Here is a 17,546-nt window from a genome sequence, read left to right as displayed (position 1 = left end):
TAAATATTCGCTCTTCTGTATGTCTGGTAACCATATGTTCTATAAAGAGAATCTATTGAATATTAAAATACAATAGCAAAATTCCTACTGAGAACTGCAGCTCAACACATAAGAGAAGCTCTGATGTTTTAGTGAAAATTCTACTTGGGTGTCTCATTTTAAGATTGGCAGTCAAATTTATATTATAAACATTTTTCTTTATAACCTATGTATTGAATGCTGCCTAAAATGAAAACTTTCTGATCTATCTTTACTTACCGTTATTGTACATTTAAATTTAACACTTCTATAATAATTTTCATCCAAGCTTTAAATATTAGTGAAGGAAGAGTTTTAAATAGTAGATGGTGAACTAGCATATGCTTTCATAAATCAATCCATCATTTATCAGTGATAAATAGACTAGACATCCCCAAAATAGAGCTATGCTATCAAAAAATGGTGTACTGTAACATAAAGATAACATGTTCTCCTCCAAACAACTGTTCTCTGTGATAATAGCCACAATATGGGCTACATTCTCCTTCTTACTAATTAAAGCAGTCTTAGAGAACCAATTGTGGCATTGAAAATGAGACTAGACATAACACTAGTGATTCTACTGGAAGGAACAATCCTGCATATACAGGGATGTGTATTGGATGATTTAGGAGGCCTTTACCATTTTTCACTTTTATGGTTTGGTAGTTCAGAAAGTATGAATTCTTATCTCTAAGCTGGGGAGAAATGTTTCTAAGCACTACCAAACAGGAAATTGGTGCAGAACTGAAATGGGAAAATAGCAAAAGGTAGCAGTGAAATGACGGACCAGTGTATTTTTATGATTGTAGGGGAACCAGCTTCCTTCCTGGACTTTGGTTAGATCCCAGTTCTGCAGAGAACTTAAGCAGGTGCTTAATTTTTAGCACATGAAGCCAATGGGAGTATTGTCAATGGGAGGCAGGATTAATCACTGGGCTTAACCAGGAAATTGGGGTTCAAATCCTCAACTTGCTCATAGACTTCCTGTCTGGCCTTGGGCAAGTCAGTTGGTGTTTTTGAAAATGTTACCCCATGTGAATTAGTAGCCTGAGTCCTAGGGTACGTCTATACTTACCTCCAGGTTCGGCGGTAAGCAATCGATCTTCTGGGATCGATTTATCACGTCTTGTCTAGATGCAATAAATCGATCCCGGAAGTGCTCACCGTCTACACCGGTACTCCTGCTCTGCGAGAGGAGTACGCGGAGTCGACGGGGGAGCCTGCCTGCCGGGTGTGGACCCGCGGGAAGTACCTTGTAGTTCGAACTAAGATACTTCGACTTCAGCTACGTTATTCACGTAGCTGAAGTTGCGTAGCTGAAGTTGCGTATCTTAGTTCGAACTGGGGGGGTTAGTGTGGACCAGCCCCTATTGACTTTCAATGAGACTTAAGCTCCTAACTACCTAAATCACTTTTGAAAATGAGATTTAGGTACTTGTGAAAATTTTACCTTAATATCTCAATGGTCAGTTCCCATCTGTAAAATGGGGATAATAGCTCCTTACCTAACATGGGTATTGTGAGGATAAGATTAATTAATAATTTTGAAGCACTCAGATATGGTGGTGATGAGTGCCATAGAAGTACCTAGGAAGACATATAGAAATTTATTACTGGTATGCTGAAAGTTAAACAACAATCTAAGTACTGTCCAGAATTGGGGCAGTAATCTGCTACAACTATAAATATGCTGCATACCTTAGTGCCACAGTGTGTTTAAAGTTTCTTAGTTATAAAAATTATATATATATATATACACACACACACACACACAAATATACATGGTTTTAAACTCTATACTTAAGGACTAATTAAAGATAGCATTGTTATGTGAGTCATATCACAATACTGTGACTGGTTGGTTCACAGAAACCCCCTTGGGAGCTGCCACCTGATGTGCAAAGACTACCCCTGCTCCTGTTTTCCCTGCCAGCTCAGGACTCCAGCACCCTGTCTTGCTGAGCCAGACACTCTCATCTGCTCCAACACAGACCCAGGGTCTGAATCACTTGCCCCAAAGCTGCAAGTTTACCTGAAAACAGCTCACAGTAGTGCGCTTGTCTTTAGCACTCAGATGCCCAAATCCCAATGGGGTCTAAACCCAAATAAATCCGTTTTACCCTGCATAAAGCTTATGCAGGGCAAACTCATAAATTGTTCGCCCTCTATAACACTGATAGAGAGAGATGCACAGTTGTTTGCTCCCCCAGGTATTAATACATACTCTGAGTAAATTACTAAATAAAAAGTGATTTTATTAAATACAGACAGTAGGATTTAAGTGGTTCAAAGTAGTAACAGACAGAACAAAGTAAGTCACCAAGCAAAATAAAATAAAATGCGCAAATCTATGCCTAATCAAACTAAATACAGATAATCTCACCCTCAAAGATGCTTCAGTAAGTTGGCTCCTCTCCTCTCTGTTCTCTTCCACCCCTTTATATATCTTTTGCATAAGGCGGGAACCCTTTGTCCCTCTGGGTTTCCATCCCCCCTCACTGGAAAAGCACCAGGTTAAAGATGAATTCCAGTTCAGGTGACATGATCACATGTCACTGCAAGACTTCATTACTCACTTGCCAGCACACACATATACAGGAAGACTCACAGGTAAATACGGCCATCTGCAAACAATGGGAGTCATCAAGATTCCAAACCATCCTTAATGGCCCACACTTTACATAATTACAATAGGCCCTCAGAGTTATGTTTTATATTTCTAATTTTAGATACTAGAGTGGTACATTTCTACAAATAGGATGATCACACTCAGTAGATTATGAGCTTTGTAATGATACCTTACAAGAGACCTTTTGCACGAAGCATATCCCAGTTACATTACATTCACTTATATTTTTATCTTATATTTTTATAAAACCATATAGACTGCACAACGTCACAAATACATTGGAATATTTCAGATTATCTGTTTCAGGTACAATGCAAACATATGCTCTGAACAAACTGCATTCTTTCTGGAAGGCTGGTTTTGAGAGCCACATGATTTTGCATATTAAACTGAATTGCTTCTCTTAATAGGGCTGTGTTTGCTGTGGTGGTCAAGGACTTCAATGAAGATATGAGCTAGTTTGTATTGTCCTTGTGGCAGAGAAACCTTATGCCAAAGGACTTATTGAGAATGTACAGTAAAAGGCATTTATTCTTTCCTACTTAATTCTATACACAACTGCATATATTAGTGTTAGTCCAGTTAAATGCTTTTTTATGAAGATTCCAAACAGCATTTTTTTGGTTCCCAGTTAATCAGCCTTAACTTAGCTCATTTGCAGAAGATTGCACAACCCATAGACATCAGTACAAGATTTCCTGGATGGTGCAGTGATCATAGCACTATAGTGGCCAGCTTGCTTTCTTATGATTATAAGGTAGGATTTTCAAAAGCACCTAAGTGACAAGGGGAGCACATGTCCTGTGACTGACGATGGGGCTTGTGCTCACTTTTGAAAATCCCATCCTATACATAGTCGTAATTTTTTTTATACCAGTTTACTTCATAGTTTCAAGGATTTTATGTTGCTGCGACTAATCCACCGTAAAAATGACATCATGGTGGTTGGTCAATTATTCTATAAACCTTAGTTTTAAATGTTCCACTGAGCAACTTTTTTATTCACTTACTCTGTACAGTAGAATTAACTCTTTTGGGCAGCGGCCATCTTTCCATTTTATGCATGTACAGTGCCTAACACAGTGGGACCCAATCCCTAATGGAGGCTTCTAAGCACTACTGTAATACAAATAAAGAAATAGCAATGTCCTTCAGTTTCTGTGGTAAGACACTATATTACTACTGTATTTGGAATTTGAGTGGAGCATGCAAGAGAGTGCTTAATAGGTAGGTTTCAGAGTAACAGCCGTGTTAGTCTGTATCCGCAAAAAGAAGAACAGGAGTACTTGTGGCACCTTAGAGAGTAACAAATTTATTAGAGCATAAGCTTTCGTGGACTACAGCCCACTTCTTCGGATGCATATAGAATGGAACATATATTGAGGAGATATATATACACATATACAGAGAGCATAAACAGGTGGGAGTTGTCTTACCAACTCTGAGAGGCCAATTAATTAAGAGAAAAAAAAGCTTTTGAAGTGATAATCAAGCTAGCCCAGTACAGACAGTTTGATAATAAGTGTGAGAATACTTACAAGGGGAGATAGAGTCAATGTTTGTAATGGCTCAGCCATTCCCAGTCCTTATTCAAACCGGAGTTGATTGTGTCTAGTTTGCATATCAATTCTAGCTCAGCAGTCTCTCTTTGGAGTCTGTTTTTGAAGTTTTTCTGTTGTAATATAGCCACCCGCAGGTCTGTCACTGAATGACCAGACAGGTTAAAGTGTTCTCCCACTGGTTTTTGAGTATTTTGATTCCTGATGTCAGATTTGTGTCCATTAATTCTTTTGCGTAGAGACTGTCCGGTTTGGCCAATGTACATGGCAGAGGGGCATTGCTGGCACATGATGGCATATATCACATTGGTAGATGTGCAGGTGAACGAGCCCCTGATGGTATGGCTGATGTGATTAGGTCCTATGATGATGTCACTTGAATAGATATGTGGACAGAGTTGGCATCGGGGTTTATTACAAGGATAGGTTCCTGGGTTAGTGGTTTTGTTCAGTGATGTGTGGTTGCTGGTGAGTATTTGCTTTAGGTTGGGGGGTTGTCTGTAAGCGAGGACAGGTCTGTCTCCCAAGATCTGTGAGAGTAAAGGATCATCTTTCAGGATAGGTTGTAGATCTCTGATGATGTGCTGGAGAGGTTTTAGTTGGGGGCTGAAGGTGACAGCTAGTGGTGTTCTGTTATTTTCTTTGTTGGGCCTGTCTTGTAGGAGGTGACTTCTGGGTACTCGTCTGGCTCTGTCAATCTGTTTTTTCACTTCAGCAGGTGGGTATTGTAGTTTTAAGAATGCTTGATAGAGATCTTGTAGGTGCTTGTCTCTATCCGAGGGATTGGAGCAAATGCGGTTATATCTTAGAGCTTGGCTGTAGACAATGGATCGTGTGGTGTGTCCTGGATGGAAGCTGGAGGCATGTAGGTAAGTGTAGCGGTCAGTAGGTTTCCGGTATAGGGTGGTATTGATGTGACCATCGCTTATTAGCACAGTAGTGTCCAGGAAATGGACCGCTTGTGTGGATTGATCTAGGCTGAGGTTGATGGTGGGATGGAAATTATTGAAATCATGGTGAAATTCCTCAAGGGCTTCTTTTCCATGGGTCCAGATGATGAAGATGTCATCAATGTAGCGCAAGTAGAGTAGGGGCGTTAGGGGACGAGAGCTAAGGAAGCGTTGTTCTAAGTCAGCCATAAAAATGTTGGCATATTGTGGGGCCATGCGGGTACCCATAGCAGTGCCGCTGACTTGAAGGTATATATTGTCCCCAAATGTGAAATAGTTGTGGGTGAGGACAAAATCACAAAGTTCAGCCACCAGGTTAGCTGTGACATTATCAGGGATACTGTTCCTGATAGCTTGTAGTCCATCTTTGTGTGGAATATTGGTGTAGAGGGCTTCTACGTCCATAGTGGCCAGGATGGTGTTTTCTGGAAGATCACCGATGGATTGTAGTTTCCTCAGGAAGTCAGTGGTGTCTCGAAGATAGCTGGGAGTGCTGGTAGCGTAGGGTCTGAGGACAGAGTCTACATAACCAGACAAGCCTGATGTTAGGGTGCCAATGCCTGAGATGATGGGGCGTCCAGGATATCCAGGTTTATGGATCTTGGGTAGCAAATAGAATACCCCTGGTCGGGGTTCTAGGCATGTGTCTGTACGGATTTGTTCCTGTGCTTTGTCAGGGAGTTTTTTTAGCAGATGGTGTAGTTTCTTTAGGTAATCCTCACACTTATTATCAAACTGTCTGTACTGGGCTAGCTTGATTATCACTTCAAAAGCTTTTTTTTCTCTTAATTAATTGGCCTCTCAGAGTTGGTAAGACAACTCCCACCTGTTTATGCTCTCTGTATGTGTGTATATATATCTCCTCAATATATGTTCCATTCTATATGCATCCGAAGAAGTGGGCTGTAGTCCACGAAAGCTTATGCTCTAATAAATTTGTTACTCTCTAAGGTGCCACAAGTACTCCTGTTCTTCTTCTTAATACGTAGCTTTCCTCGGCTGCATAAACCAAATTTTTGATTTCAGTGGTAGCTTATGGCAGTGAATCTCGCAAGTTATTTCCAAGGCATATCTCCTTATATAGGATTTAAATTTGGTGCCCTTAATTTTCATTTCATTTCCTCTTGCTCTTGTAATTTGAGAGAGGGTAAATAGCAGCATTGGACTTACTTTCTCTACACCATTCATTCTGTAACCTCTATCATGCCTCAAGACATGGTATCATACATACCATTTGGTGTATTTGGGGGAAAGGGTTGATGAGAAGTCCAAAGCACAGTAAAAAAAATGGTTTTCTGCTCTCTACTCCCCTTTTTCCTCTTGTTTTCTTTCTCCTTTCTGCTATAACAGCAGCACTGAATGCAAATGAGACAATCCTTGATGCAATACCAGGCAGTCGTTTTCAGGTAATTAGTTGCATACTGAACACAATGTAAATGGGCTCATTATTATTCATTTCTACTGAGGCCGAATGATTCATGAACCACTTTAAGAAGTTGAAAAACAGTTAGTGAATCAGAGGGAAAAAGAAACAAAATAGAAAATGGCAAGAAAATGATCAATCCTGGCTGAGCTTCCCCTTGTGGCTGCTCACCAGGCAGCTGTATTTGGACCCTTGGCTGGATCTGTGTGTTGCTACACTCCCCTGGTTCTGGGCAGGCTCCAGCCTCTCGCCTCTCAGACATACCTTCTGGGCACAGACCTTGCTCTGTATCACTTCTAAGTGCGACCCTCCAATACACCGTCACCAGAGCTCCACCCCCCTGGGTACTCTGATTTATATTTCAGTGGTTCCCAAACTTTAACAGCCCTTTCACTAGCACGTCAAGTCTTGCGAACCCCCTCTTAGAAAGGAATACTTCCAGGGATTTTCTCCGTTACCTGAGTATAAATTATAAAAGCAGTGATCTTGGAAATATAACATTTGTTTTTATGACATGCTTATTACACACTATTTATTATTAATTATTATTTACAGTATTTTTATTACATTATGAAAATGGCAACACTCTTTCAAGATCTCACTTTTGTAGCTTGTATCACTTTGAATAAGCCTGTTATAAGACAAGGCTCCTATGTTTCATCAAGGAGTATCAGATGTGAAACAGCATGAAGGTATTTAAGAAGCCAACTCAAAAGAGTTCCTCCTACACAAGCATTCAGGTCTTGAGCAGTCCAGGTAAACAGCGCACGTTACAACAAAGCTTAAACTTGTTCTTCATAGTAATTTTAAAAACAGTACAAGCTGCCTATTTAATTTTAAAAACAGCAAAAAATATTCACCTCCCTTTCTGTTTCTTATAAGGAGTCCTGAAGTTTAAATCTCCTCAGTGTGATAGATATGCTTGCTTTGATCTGCTTAGCTCTTGGAAGTCCAGGGGCTCCAGGCTGCTGGCCCTGTGCTGCCCAGGGTCCCTAGGGACAGCTCTGTCCGCCATTGGGGAATTTTTTCCCGCGAATCCCCTGTAACATTTCGCGAACCCCCAAGGGTTCATGAACCCCAGTTGGAAACCACTGTTATATTTTAACCGTCACGTTCCTGTAAGGGTTGAAGTAAGACACACACTTTGCAGCGGAATTTCTAAATCAATAATTCATTACTCATAGACAAAGCAGGAGCTACATAGATCTAGGAAAATCAGAAATGCCAGTATGCAATTCCCTCTCTGAGTCCTCACCATTCTTAAACATTCTGTGGGTTTTGGTCAGTGCCCTCAGGGGTCCCAGGTCCTCTCTTCTGGATCTCACTTCTCTGGCTCAGTCTTCTCTTCCTGATCGTGAAGCCCCCTCTGATTCCTGCAACAAGCTCCCCTCGGCTTGTTTGGATCCAGCAGTCAAAATGTTTCCCAGCTCAGAGAGATGTCCCTTTTGTGTTCTCCGAATCTCCCAGAGACTGTGTTAAGTGTCAGTTTAGAGGGCTTGTATACACATGGATTTGTTTCTGTTAACTCCATGTTGGATACTTTTATTCCAGAATAAGAGGGCCTTCTTCCTGTTTAGTTTAATGCACTTTTAAAATGGGTTGTTTCATTTTTTTTGCTAGGAATTTTCCACTGCTTCAGCCTCTGGCAGGCAACCTGGGTGGAACTGGTTTTCTTGTAGGCTGCAGTGGTCCCATTGCGCAAAGGTGCTCCCATTTGAATGGAAAGCTATTCAGGTTAATGACTTTCAATTTTTCCTGCTTGGGGACATCCGTGATACCAGCCCTGGCAGGAAATGGCTAATTCAGTATACACTGAGGCATTCGATGATACAGATATTTTTGTATCCTTTTCATCCTTTTTCAGATTTCATCCTTGCAATGGGCATCTAGTTGAGTTAGTAGGACAGAAAATATACTCTGAGCTTTGTGGATTTTAGTTTGTCAACTCAAATTGGGCCCAATACTTAGGTTTAATAAAAACTTGTTTTAAGAAACCCAAGACCAATATAAATATAGCCAATTTTCTCTTAACTCCAAAGGAAACAGCTGCTAGCATTACAGACAAGTATGAATTGTCTTATAAGTAGCTGGTATGGGGGAACTGCTATGGTACAGAGTTTGATTACTTGTGAAAAATGTAGTTTGGGACTGATACTGGCCTCGTTGACTTCAGTGGAAGAAGAATCAGCTACTGCATGTGAGATTCTGTGCACAACCATTCTTGGGAGATTGTGTGTTCTAATAGTACTGGACTGGGAGTCTGGAGACCTGGGTTCCATTGACAGCTCTGTCAGTGACCTGCTGCGTGACTTTGGTCAAGTGCCTTTGCCTATCTGCGCCTGTTTCCTCTTCTGTTTCCTCACCCCTCTTGTCTGTGTTGTTTGTAGTCGACAAACTCTTCAGGGAAGGGACTGTCTCTTATGTGTTTTGTACAATGCCTAGCATACTGGGATCTCAGCTGAAGACTCTAAGTATTACCATAATATAGAATTTCTCTGCATGAAGCAACATGTATTGTGATACAGTTTTAATTGATTTTTCCATAGAATTTCCCAAGTTGTCTCCAGGGAGATTGTACTACTTAATAGACTGTATTAGAATTATGTAATTTTTGTATTTCTCAGTCAGACAAAAGAAAAGGACAAGCTGCAGGAATTTTGTAGGCAGGAAGATTATCCCTAAAAATCTCATTGAACAGGCATCTCTCATGACAATACTGAATTGTGGCAAGGTGCTGTGAACATTTACACATGTGACTAGTCCTGTTATCTTCAATGGAACTAGTCATGTGTGTAAAAGTTGGATTGGTTTCCCCTTCCACCCTTTGCCTGCTGTTTCTATTTAGATGGCAAGTTCTGGGACTCTCTCTTACTATGGATACGTCTACACTGCAATTAAAAACCCGCAGCTGGCCTGTGCCAGCTGGCTTGGGCTGCAGAGCTGTTTAATTGCAGTATAGACTACTGGTGTTAAAATAAACACAGAGGCAGTAACATGAAGTATACTGCTTAATACTTGGTCAGAGCATTTCACCACAACAGCTTTGCCAAAAAGCTGTTGTTTATTCTTTAGAGCTCTCTATAGAGAAAAAAGAAGCAATATTTAACCTAGCATGAAAGATTAAATATGGAGAGGACCCAGAGCTAAATGATACAAATCCTGTCATGAAAAGTCTTGTCCCACTTGGAGAAGAAGCAATAAAATTTTAATGTGTTCTTGCCGCCTCTTTCAGCCAACAAAGTATAAATTATAAATGTGAACAAGGGTATGAACTGGGGAAGACTAGCATTTTTGTTTTTTAAAAGTCTCTTGTGCAACTGTAAAAACTCAGCCTGAACTGCAGTTTGACAGTGAACTTTTACACCAGGGGGAATGTTGCTCTTCCTGATCTTGTATCAGTTGTACACATTGACTTTGGAGTAACTCCATCACACTGCTGTGAGATCAGAATCAGGCCCAGGATTCATCTCTGGAAATAGCTGCTCAATTTTTCTGTTTAAAATGTAAGTCTAAGACAACCTCTTTTATGCTTGAGTTTCAGGAGGACAACTTGTTGCAAAATTATTATAAGAAATATAGAATTTTAGAATCATAGGACTGGAAGGGACCTCAAGAGATCATCTAGTCCAGTCCCCTGCGCTGACAGGTGCTTCCTGACAGGTGCTTGTCTAACCTGCTCTTAAAAATCTCCAATGATGGAGATTCCACAACCTCTCTAGCCAATCTCTGGACTTTCTCCAGTTTGTCCACATTTTCCCTGAAATATGGTGCCCAGAACTGTACTCCACAATACTCCAGTTGAGGCGTAAATCAGCGTGGAGTAGAACGGAAGAGTTACTTCTCGTGTCTTGCTTACAACACTCCTGCTAATGCATCCCAGAATGATGTTCGCTTTTTTTGCAACAGTCTTACACTGTTGACTCATATTTAGCTTGTGCTAAACTATGAGTCAACCACTATGACCCCCAGATCCCTTTCTGTAGTACTCCTTCCTCAGCAGTCATTTCCCATTTTGTATGTGTGGAACTGATTGTTCCTTCCTAAATAGAGTACTTTGCATAAGAGAAAATGATGCATGTGATTTACAGTATAAAAACAACATCCTTTATCTATACATGCCTCATGTAAGGCTTTAAGTCCAGAGAATCTGGTGACATTATACATTACAAAAGCGAAGCCTGAGCACTTTGTTCATGGCCATCAGAACCCCAGGGTTGATAATAGGCTCTGATTCTGAAAACATGACTCTGCTGAACTTTATGCACTGTGAGTATTCCCATTTACTTCTATGTGCTGCACATATGCTTGGCGTTAATTGAAGTTTTCAGGATCAAACATTATTTTAATAAATGGTTACAAAATCAACTTCCCTCAGTATCTCTTATCTGGTCACATTATATGAAAAGTACAGTTATAAATAGTTTATAAGGGGTTAATAAATGAATAATGGATGTTATAAGCATGACACAGAATTTTCAGACTAAGTGATTTAGGATCCTGTCTCATTGACAGTTGGGAAAATGTGATGTAGGTTCCTAAGTCACTTAAGCACTTTTGAAAGTTCTGTGTAATGTGTTTCAGATGGTTATAAATGCATCAGTAGAAGTTCTTATAGATGTTTATAAGCCACTGTTACATAAAACCTGTTGGGTTCTGTAACTATTTATCACCATAGATTTACCATTTATTAAAATGTCAGTTAATCATTTATTATCCTCTTATAAACTGTTTAGAAATAGAACTTTAATATAAAGTGTAACCTCTAGTCCAGGGATTCCCAAACTGCTGCCCAGCTGGTGCTATCTCGCGGCGGCCCCGGGGTGGAGGCATCAGCAGCCCAGTCCCGTTCGTTCCCCTGCGGGACCCAAGCGGGACAGGGGCGCTGGGTCCTGTTGCCCCCACTCTGGGGCTGCCGTGGGATAGCACCAGCTGGGCAGCATCCCAGACGCAACTGGCCAGGGTTTGGGCGCAGCGTGCGCGCTGCTGGGTCCCCGCAGCAGGCCCGGGTTCGGGCGCCAGAGCCGCAGCAGCCGAGCTTGGCCATTGGCTGCTTCCTCCCCCCGCGGGAGTGGGAGCTGCAGCAGCGGCTGCTCCCGAGTCCCGCTGCCCGGGGGGGAGAATAGCCGCCGCCTTGCCCCGCGGGCTGCCCCCCTACTCTCCCTACCGCCCGACTGAGTCCTGCCTGCACTCGGGGCCAGGCCGGACTCTCACTCACCCCAGCCCTGCCCTTCCCCTACGTCTCCCGGGCCTCCCTCCAGCGCGTGTGGAGGAAGGTGTGTGTGTGTGTGTGTGTGTGTGTGTTTTTGTTTTTGTTGTTGTTGTTTTTTTTGCCCTGCCCCCTCCCGCCACACTCCCCCTCCCCCTGTGTCCCGATATTTGACTTGGGTGATCTGGTCACCCTACACTATAGTTAAATGATTCCACTGAAAGGTCCAGTCATGCGAACTCTTAACCACTTGAGTGGTCCCACTGAAGTCAATAGAATTATTCTTGGGAGCGAGGGCTAGCTGTCTCAGTAAAGGTTTGCAGGGTCAGGGCCCATAGTCTGTACAGTGAAGCATGACAGATAGATAAATGTACCATGTCTTTCTTATTACTTCAACGATGCTTGTCAATTAATCCCTGCATAAACTACAATAATGAGATCATATGTAGGATGAGATGTAGACTTTCCCATGTGCCAAGATCAGAAAAATTCACAACTCATTCATAGTTCATCTTATACATCATAGATAAAGAAAATACTGGCAAGGCTAATGCAAGAGTAGAAAGGTAATGGTGTAGATGTCTAAGCAGGAGCATTTAGGAGCACCCTTGAAATTTTGTACTAAGTGTCTTCTGAGCCCCTGCTCACCCATTGCAACACCACTCCCTGGGGGGCTGTAACTAATTGGAAGGAATGTTACTGCACTTCATTTCACTTTGAATTGTTACTCTAAAATTGTGTCTTCCAAATATATCTTTCAGGGGTTAAAACACTGACATACCTTTATCTGGACAGAAAGAGAATTGAATTAAAGTAGAAATTTTCACTCCAGCCCCCCACTAAAGATTTATTTTCATGTTTATTTGAGAGCTGTATTTAGGAAAGTCAATAAACCTGCAACTGGTGTGTAATTTCATTGGAGTTTGAATAATTTTTATTGATTGCATTGGGCCCACAGTGAAGTGTTAAAATCAAAGTCCACTGAAGTCAAGAAAGACTCCCGTTGATTTCAGGGGGCCTTGGCCCAGGCCATATGAGTTAAATAAAACAGCTGTAACCCAGGGGTTAGTCAAGCCCTCCACAAATGCAAACTACAGTCCTTATTAGTACTCTTTTGTTATATTTGACATAATGCAAGAGCTGGCAACATGTTTTATCATGAGTCTTGACATATTTGTTTTTTTTCTTAAATCCCCAGCTCCTAGAGGCAGATGATTAGGTGAAAATCTCAGTTTTCATTTTAAAAAGAGGTACATTTATAGTCCTCATGGTTGTGGAGAAAAACTTGAAAATGTGATCTAAGAGCACCCTAAAGACACAAAAGAACATAATTGTGATCTCTTTGGGACAGGGACCATCTTTTTATTCTGTTGTTTGTACAGCGACTAGCACAGTGGGGTACTGGTCAAGAACTGCTGCTCCTAGGTGCTTCTGCAATACAAATAAACAATATATATTATTAAAATATCAGTTGCTAGGGACTGACTGAGTTTTGAATGCTTGGGTTTGGCAATAATACAGAGTGGATCAGATTTTTCAGTTAGGCTTGCATAACTGGAGACATATTTAGGCACCAGACTTATATTTGCAGAGACCCAGTCTGCATACACACTTCAGGTATCTGCACATGTGCATGGCCATTTAGCGTGAATGGGTGCTTATGTCCGTAAGTTTCTGAGTTTGAAAATCTGGCCCTATGTATAGCTTGCAGTCCATACTTTCCTTGGAGAATGGGAGAAAAGAAGAAATAAGCAATGGCCATGTCTTTAATCCTCTTCCACTTTTTCATTTGTTTTATTTAAATCATAGCACAGTCACTCCTTGTGAGAGCAGAGCTGCATATCTGGAAGTGTAATGATTAGGTAAAATATTTTGTATAATTGCAGCTATTAGTTGCATAACTATGCTTTTCTTTTTAATCAAAAAACATAAATAACCTTAAACAAAAAATTGCAGATTACCTCAAGTGTCTTAAATCTGTAAGGGGGCAAATATCTTGTTTCTCAACCCTGCACAGTTTGTGTCTAGTGCTTCTAAAATGGATCCTAATCCAGAAAATTCCTGTTTTTCCAATAAATGATTGTTTCCTGGACATTCCAGAATATGTTTTGGGTGCTAATCCTGAAATTGGATGGGTGTACAAATGCTTTCATATTTTTCCTTTTGAGAAACATAATTTTGTTTATGGGATCATGGATCTCCTCTTGGCATATATCAAAAGTCTGCATTAGAGAAGACTGTTATTTTCTTAGTACACTATTTTTCTTTAATTTTTTTTTCAATCTACCATACATGTCGGGTCTTTGTTTTGAAGGACTGTGTGCTAGAAAAAGTCACTGCTGTTTTTAGGATTAGAAATGATTAGAGGCCCTTTCAAAGTCAAGACTTTGAACTTTTGCTAGATCTCCAGGGATTTGGTCTATCAAACTCTGAGTTTTGATATTGTATTGCTATGTTTACACTTGCAGAGTTTTTGTGCTGTCAATTTCAATGGTGATAGTGAACCAGTGAAAGAAAAGTGCTGGTTTGTGAACTCACTTACTTCCACAGGCATCAGAGTGTGTTTACATTTGCAGCACTTCCATCACCGATTGGAGCAGCGCACCGAGGGCAGCTATCCCACAGTGCAGCTCTCTCCATTTTGATGATGGGTCTTGGGGGAAGGGGGGTGGGGTGATTGTTGGGCATCTTGGTCACCTGGCCAGATAAGTGAGCACTTGCCAAGAAAACAGGAATGGGAGTTTCAAAGTTCCCGGGGCTTTACAGGGGAGGGGTGGATGTCTGTTTACCTGGCATCAGAGCAGCAGAGCTGCTGGCCACAGTGGTCACCTAGGCACTGTGGGATATCCTGCGGAGGCTAAAAGCTCTGTAAACAGGAAGAACGTGTCTTCACTTGCACATCACCGCAAAAGCATCACCAGTAAGATCTGTAAGCCTCTCGTGGAGGTGGTTTTCTTTTTGCGGTGAAACTTCTGAGTTTCACCACAAAAAATCATTGGCAAGTGTAGACATTCCTACAGTTTTTGTGCAAAATAGGGACTTTTTCCACTTTAAATGGCAAGTGTAGACATGCCCTGAGTCTTAACATTGGTCCATTAGTTGCATGCTAGTGATCTGCAGGAAAGTGCTGAATGAGAACTACCAATAACAAACTGAAACTGTCTAACTTACAAATAAATGATTAAGTTCTTTTTAAACTTTACAAAAGCCACTCATTAGCAAGTCATCTACAGGTGTGTGCTTGGAAGGCGAGGGTCAGCAATGGGCTAGGCAATTGAAGTAAAGGTTAGATTTTGTTCCTCCCCTTTGGCCTTACCAGGCCCTCTCCAGCTTTAGAGTTGGGTGAAACTTTTCTGACCAAAACTTTTTCCAGAAAAAAATGCAGATTCAGTGCTTTTGGGAACATTTAGTGAATTCACATTTTTTCCGAATTGTTCATTTTGGGGGGAAAAGACCCAGATTCCCCCCCCCGCCATCAAAACATTTTGTTTCAACACTTTTAAAATGAAATGTTTTGGTTCCTTTGATTTAAAACACCTTTTGACTTTTAAAGTTTCTTTTAATGTTAAAATAATATTAAAAATGCTCAATCAAAACAAAACCTGTTTCATTTTACCCAAAGCTAGCTAGCGTCTGTCTTTCTGGAATTGCTAGCAAACCAAAAAATCTTGGAATGGTCTTAAGCCATAACATTTGGATTGAGTTCCATACCTCGCATAGTTGGAGGAAGGGAGAAGGTTGTTTTGGATCTAGGGTTTTGGCTCAGGACCATATCTAGTCTGACTATTACTGGAGATAGACAAGATAGGTGAGGTAATATCTTTTATTGGACCAACTTTTGTTGTGGAAGAGACAAGCTTTCAAGCTTCACAGAGCTCTTCTTCAGATCGGGGAAGGAAACCCGAGTGTGTGAGCTGAATACAAACTGGGACAGATTAAGCATAAAGGTGTTAATAGAGATCTCATTTTTAACTAAAGTTAAAATCTATCCTTGATCACCACCTGTTTACTTGTCTGTGGTACTGATTTCGAATGTGCCCTTTGGGTTTTATACTGTTAATGTTAAAGGGAAATAATAAAAGTAATGAACATTGTTAATTTGTGTGTATTGTATCTGAGGTAACACTTAGCCTCTCTTTAGCACTTTGTTATATCTTCAAAGTGTATTGCAATCTCTAATTAATACTCATTAGATACTTGCAGGAGTTCCTAATTCTATATTCAGAGGAGCTGAAATTGTTTTTAGAATCTTGATTCCCTCTTACATATGGAATTTAATTAAATAATCTGACACATGAAGCTGAGTCTTGTGGTGATGTGAGGATTTGAGGGTAAGTCCTGGAGCTAGTAAACGGAGGCCAGGGATAACAAAACAGACAATAGACCAACCTGCATTGTCAGCCAGCCACTCCCTGGAAGTGCAGGAGATCTTTGAGTTGAGAGGACCTGGGCCAACATCATTAAAAGTGAGAAATCTTGGGGAAAACTCATTCTTGGGGAAGGGAGGTGCAGTATTAGCAGTTCAACCCCCCATTGTAACTGCTTGAGCTCTTGGGAGAAAGTGATCATGCCCCGATCTCCTATTTCACTGGAAGGAATCATGGATGGACTTGTTTAGTGACTGCTCGGATAGCATAGGAGACTTCTACTCTTACTTGTGTCTGTGGCTGCAGTGTTACTGGAAAGAGGTTTGAGTTTAACTACATTAAAAGTCTGCAAATAGTGTATGCTGGAGACCTTTCTGAGGCCTTACAAAGGGAAAACAAACACCTGCATCATACACTTAAGGAGAGCTCCAATGACTCTAATCACGTCTCTTCTCCCCTTGAGTCTTTCAGCCTCCTTCTTCATAAATACCTCATCTTCAATATCAAGCTTTTTGCTAATTTCTGCCACCAGAAATTTGTCTCCTACTGTATCCTCTTGCTCATCTTATGCTCTATCTTTGTGCACCTAGATACCCCCCTTCTCTCCTTGAGTGCACAATTCCATCACCTTTTCCATGGTGTCTTAAACAGTTTCCCCACTCCTGTGCCAGTTGGTGATAGTCGCTCTCCTTCTTCAAAACTCACTCCTTTCATCAAACATCCCAGTAGTAATCTGCCCAGGCCTCATCATCTAGCTCATGACAGTCCAAATTGGATTTTAAAACCTGCAGCTGAAACAACAAAGCAAAAATAGCTCTCCCAAGAGCATTTCCCCTTCTCCCCCTCTTAAGTTACTCAGCTCGCCTCCATCTTCACGCCCTATATATTGTGACTGCAAGCCAGCAAAGAGTCCATCTTTTAATCAAAACCTGAGCTTTTTGATTCAGGAAGCAGCAGGGTGTGTATGTGACATGGTGGTTAGGGCACTCACTGGGGCATATGGGATACCAAGGTTCAAGACTATGCTCTGTCTACTTCAAATCAGAATTTTTCATCCCAGATCACTCTATCAGGCAGAGCAGGGACTTGAATCTAGGTCTCCCACATCCCAGGGCCCTAATCACTGGGCAATACAATGCAAGAGAGAGACTCTGTTGCTCCCTGCGCTAATGAAAACTCTGTTGATACTGACGTCTCCAAAAACTTTCAGCTTCAATGAAACAGAAAAACTTTATTTCACCACAGATGTTTTGACCAGTCTAGTGAGAAGTGGTGCCTCTGAACCTTCACTATCCACTCTCCCTTGCAACCTGTAAAAGCCCCTCCCCTCAGGTTCCCTGGGGCTTTGGGAGCAGGACTTGGTCTCCAATATTTGAGAAAGCTGAATTCAA

General features: G+C 41.2%; 1 protein-coding gene across 2 annotated transcripts in view; it reads right to left on the bottom strand.

Moving 5' to 3' along the window:
• Window positions 1-17,546, bottom strand: part of GABRB1 (gamma-aminobutyric acid type A receptor subunit beta1) — a 246,755-nt gene that overhangs the window by 39,839 nt on the left and 189,370 nt on the right. The window lies entirely within an intron of this gene.

Source organism: Malaclemys terrapin, chromosome 5 (assembly GCF_027887155.1).
Source record: "Malaclemys terrapin pileata isolate rMalTer1 chromosome 5, rMalTer1.hap1, whole genome shotgun sequence".
Lineage (NCBI taxonomy): Eukaryota > Metazoa > Chordata > Testudines > Emydidae > Malaclemys > Malaclemys terrapin.
This window is presented reverse-complemented; position numbering and strand designations above follow the sequence as displayed.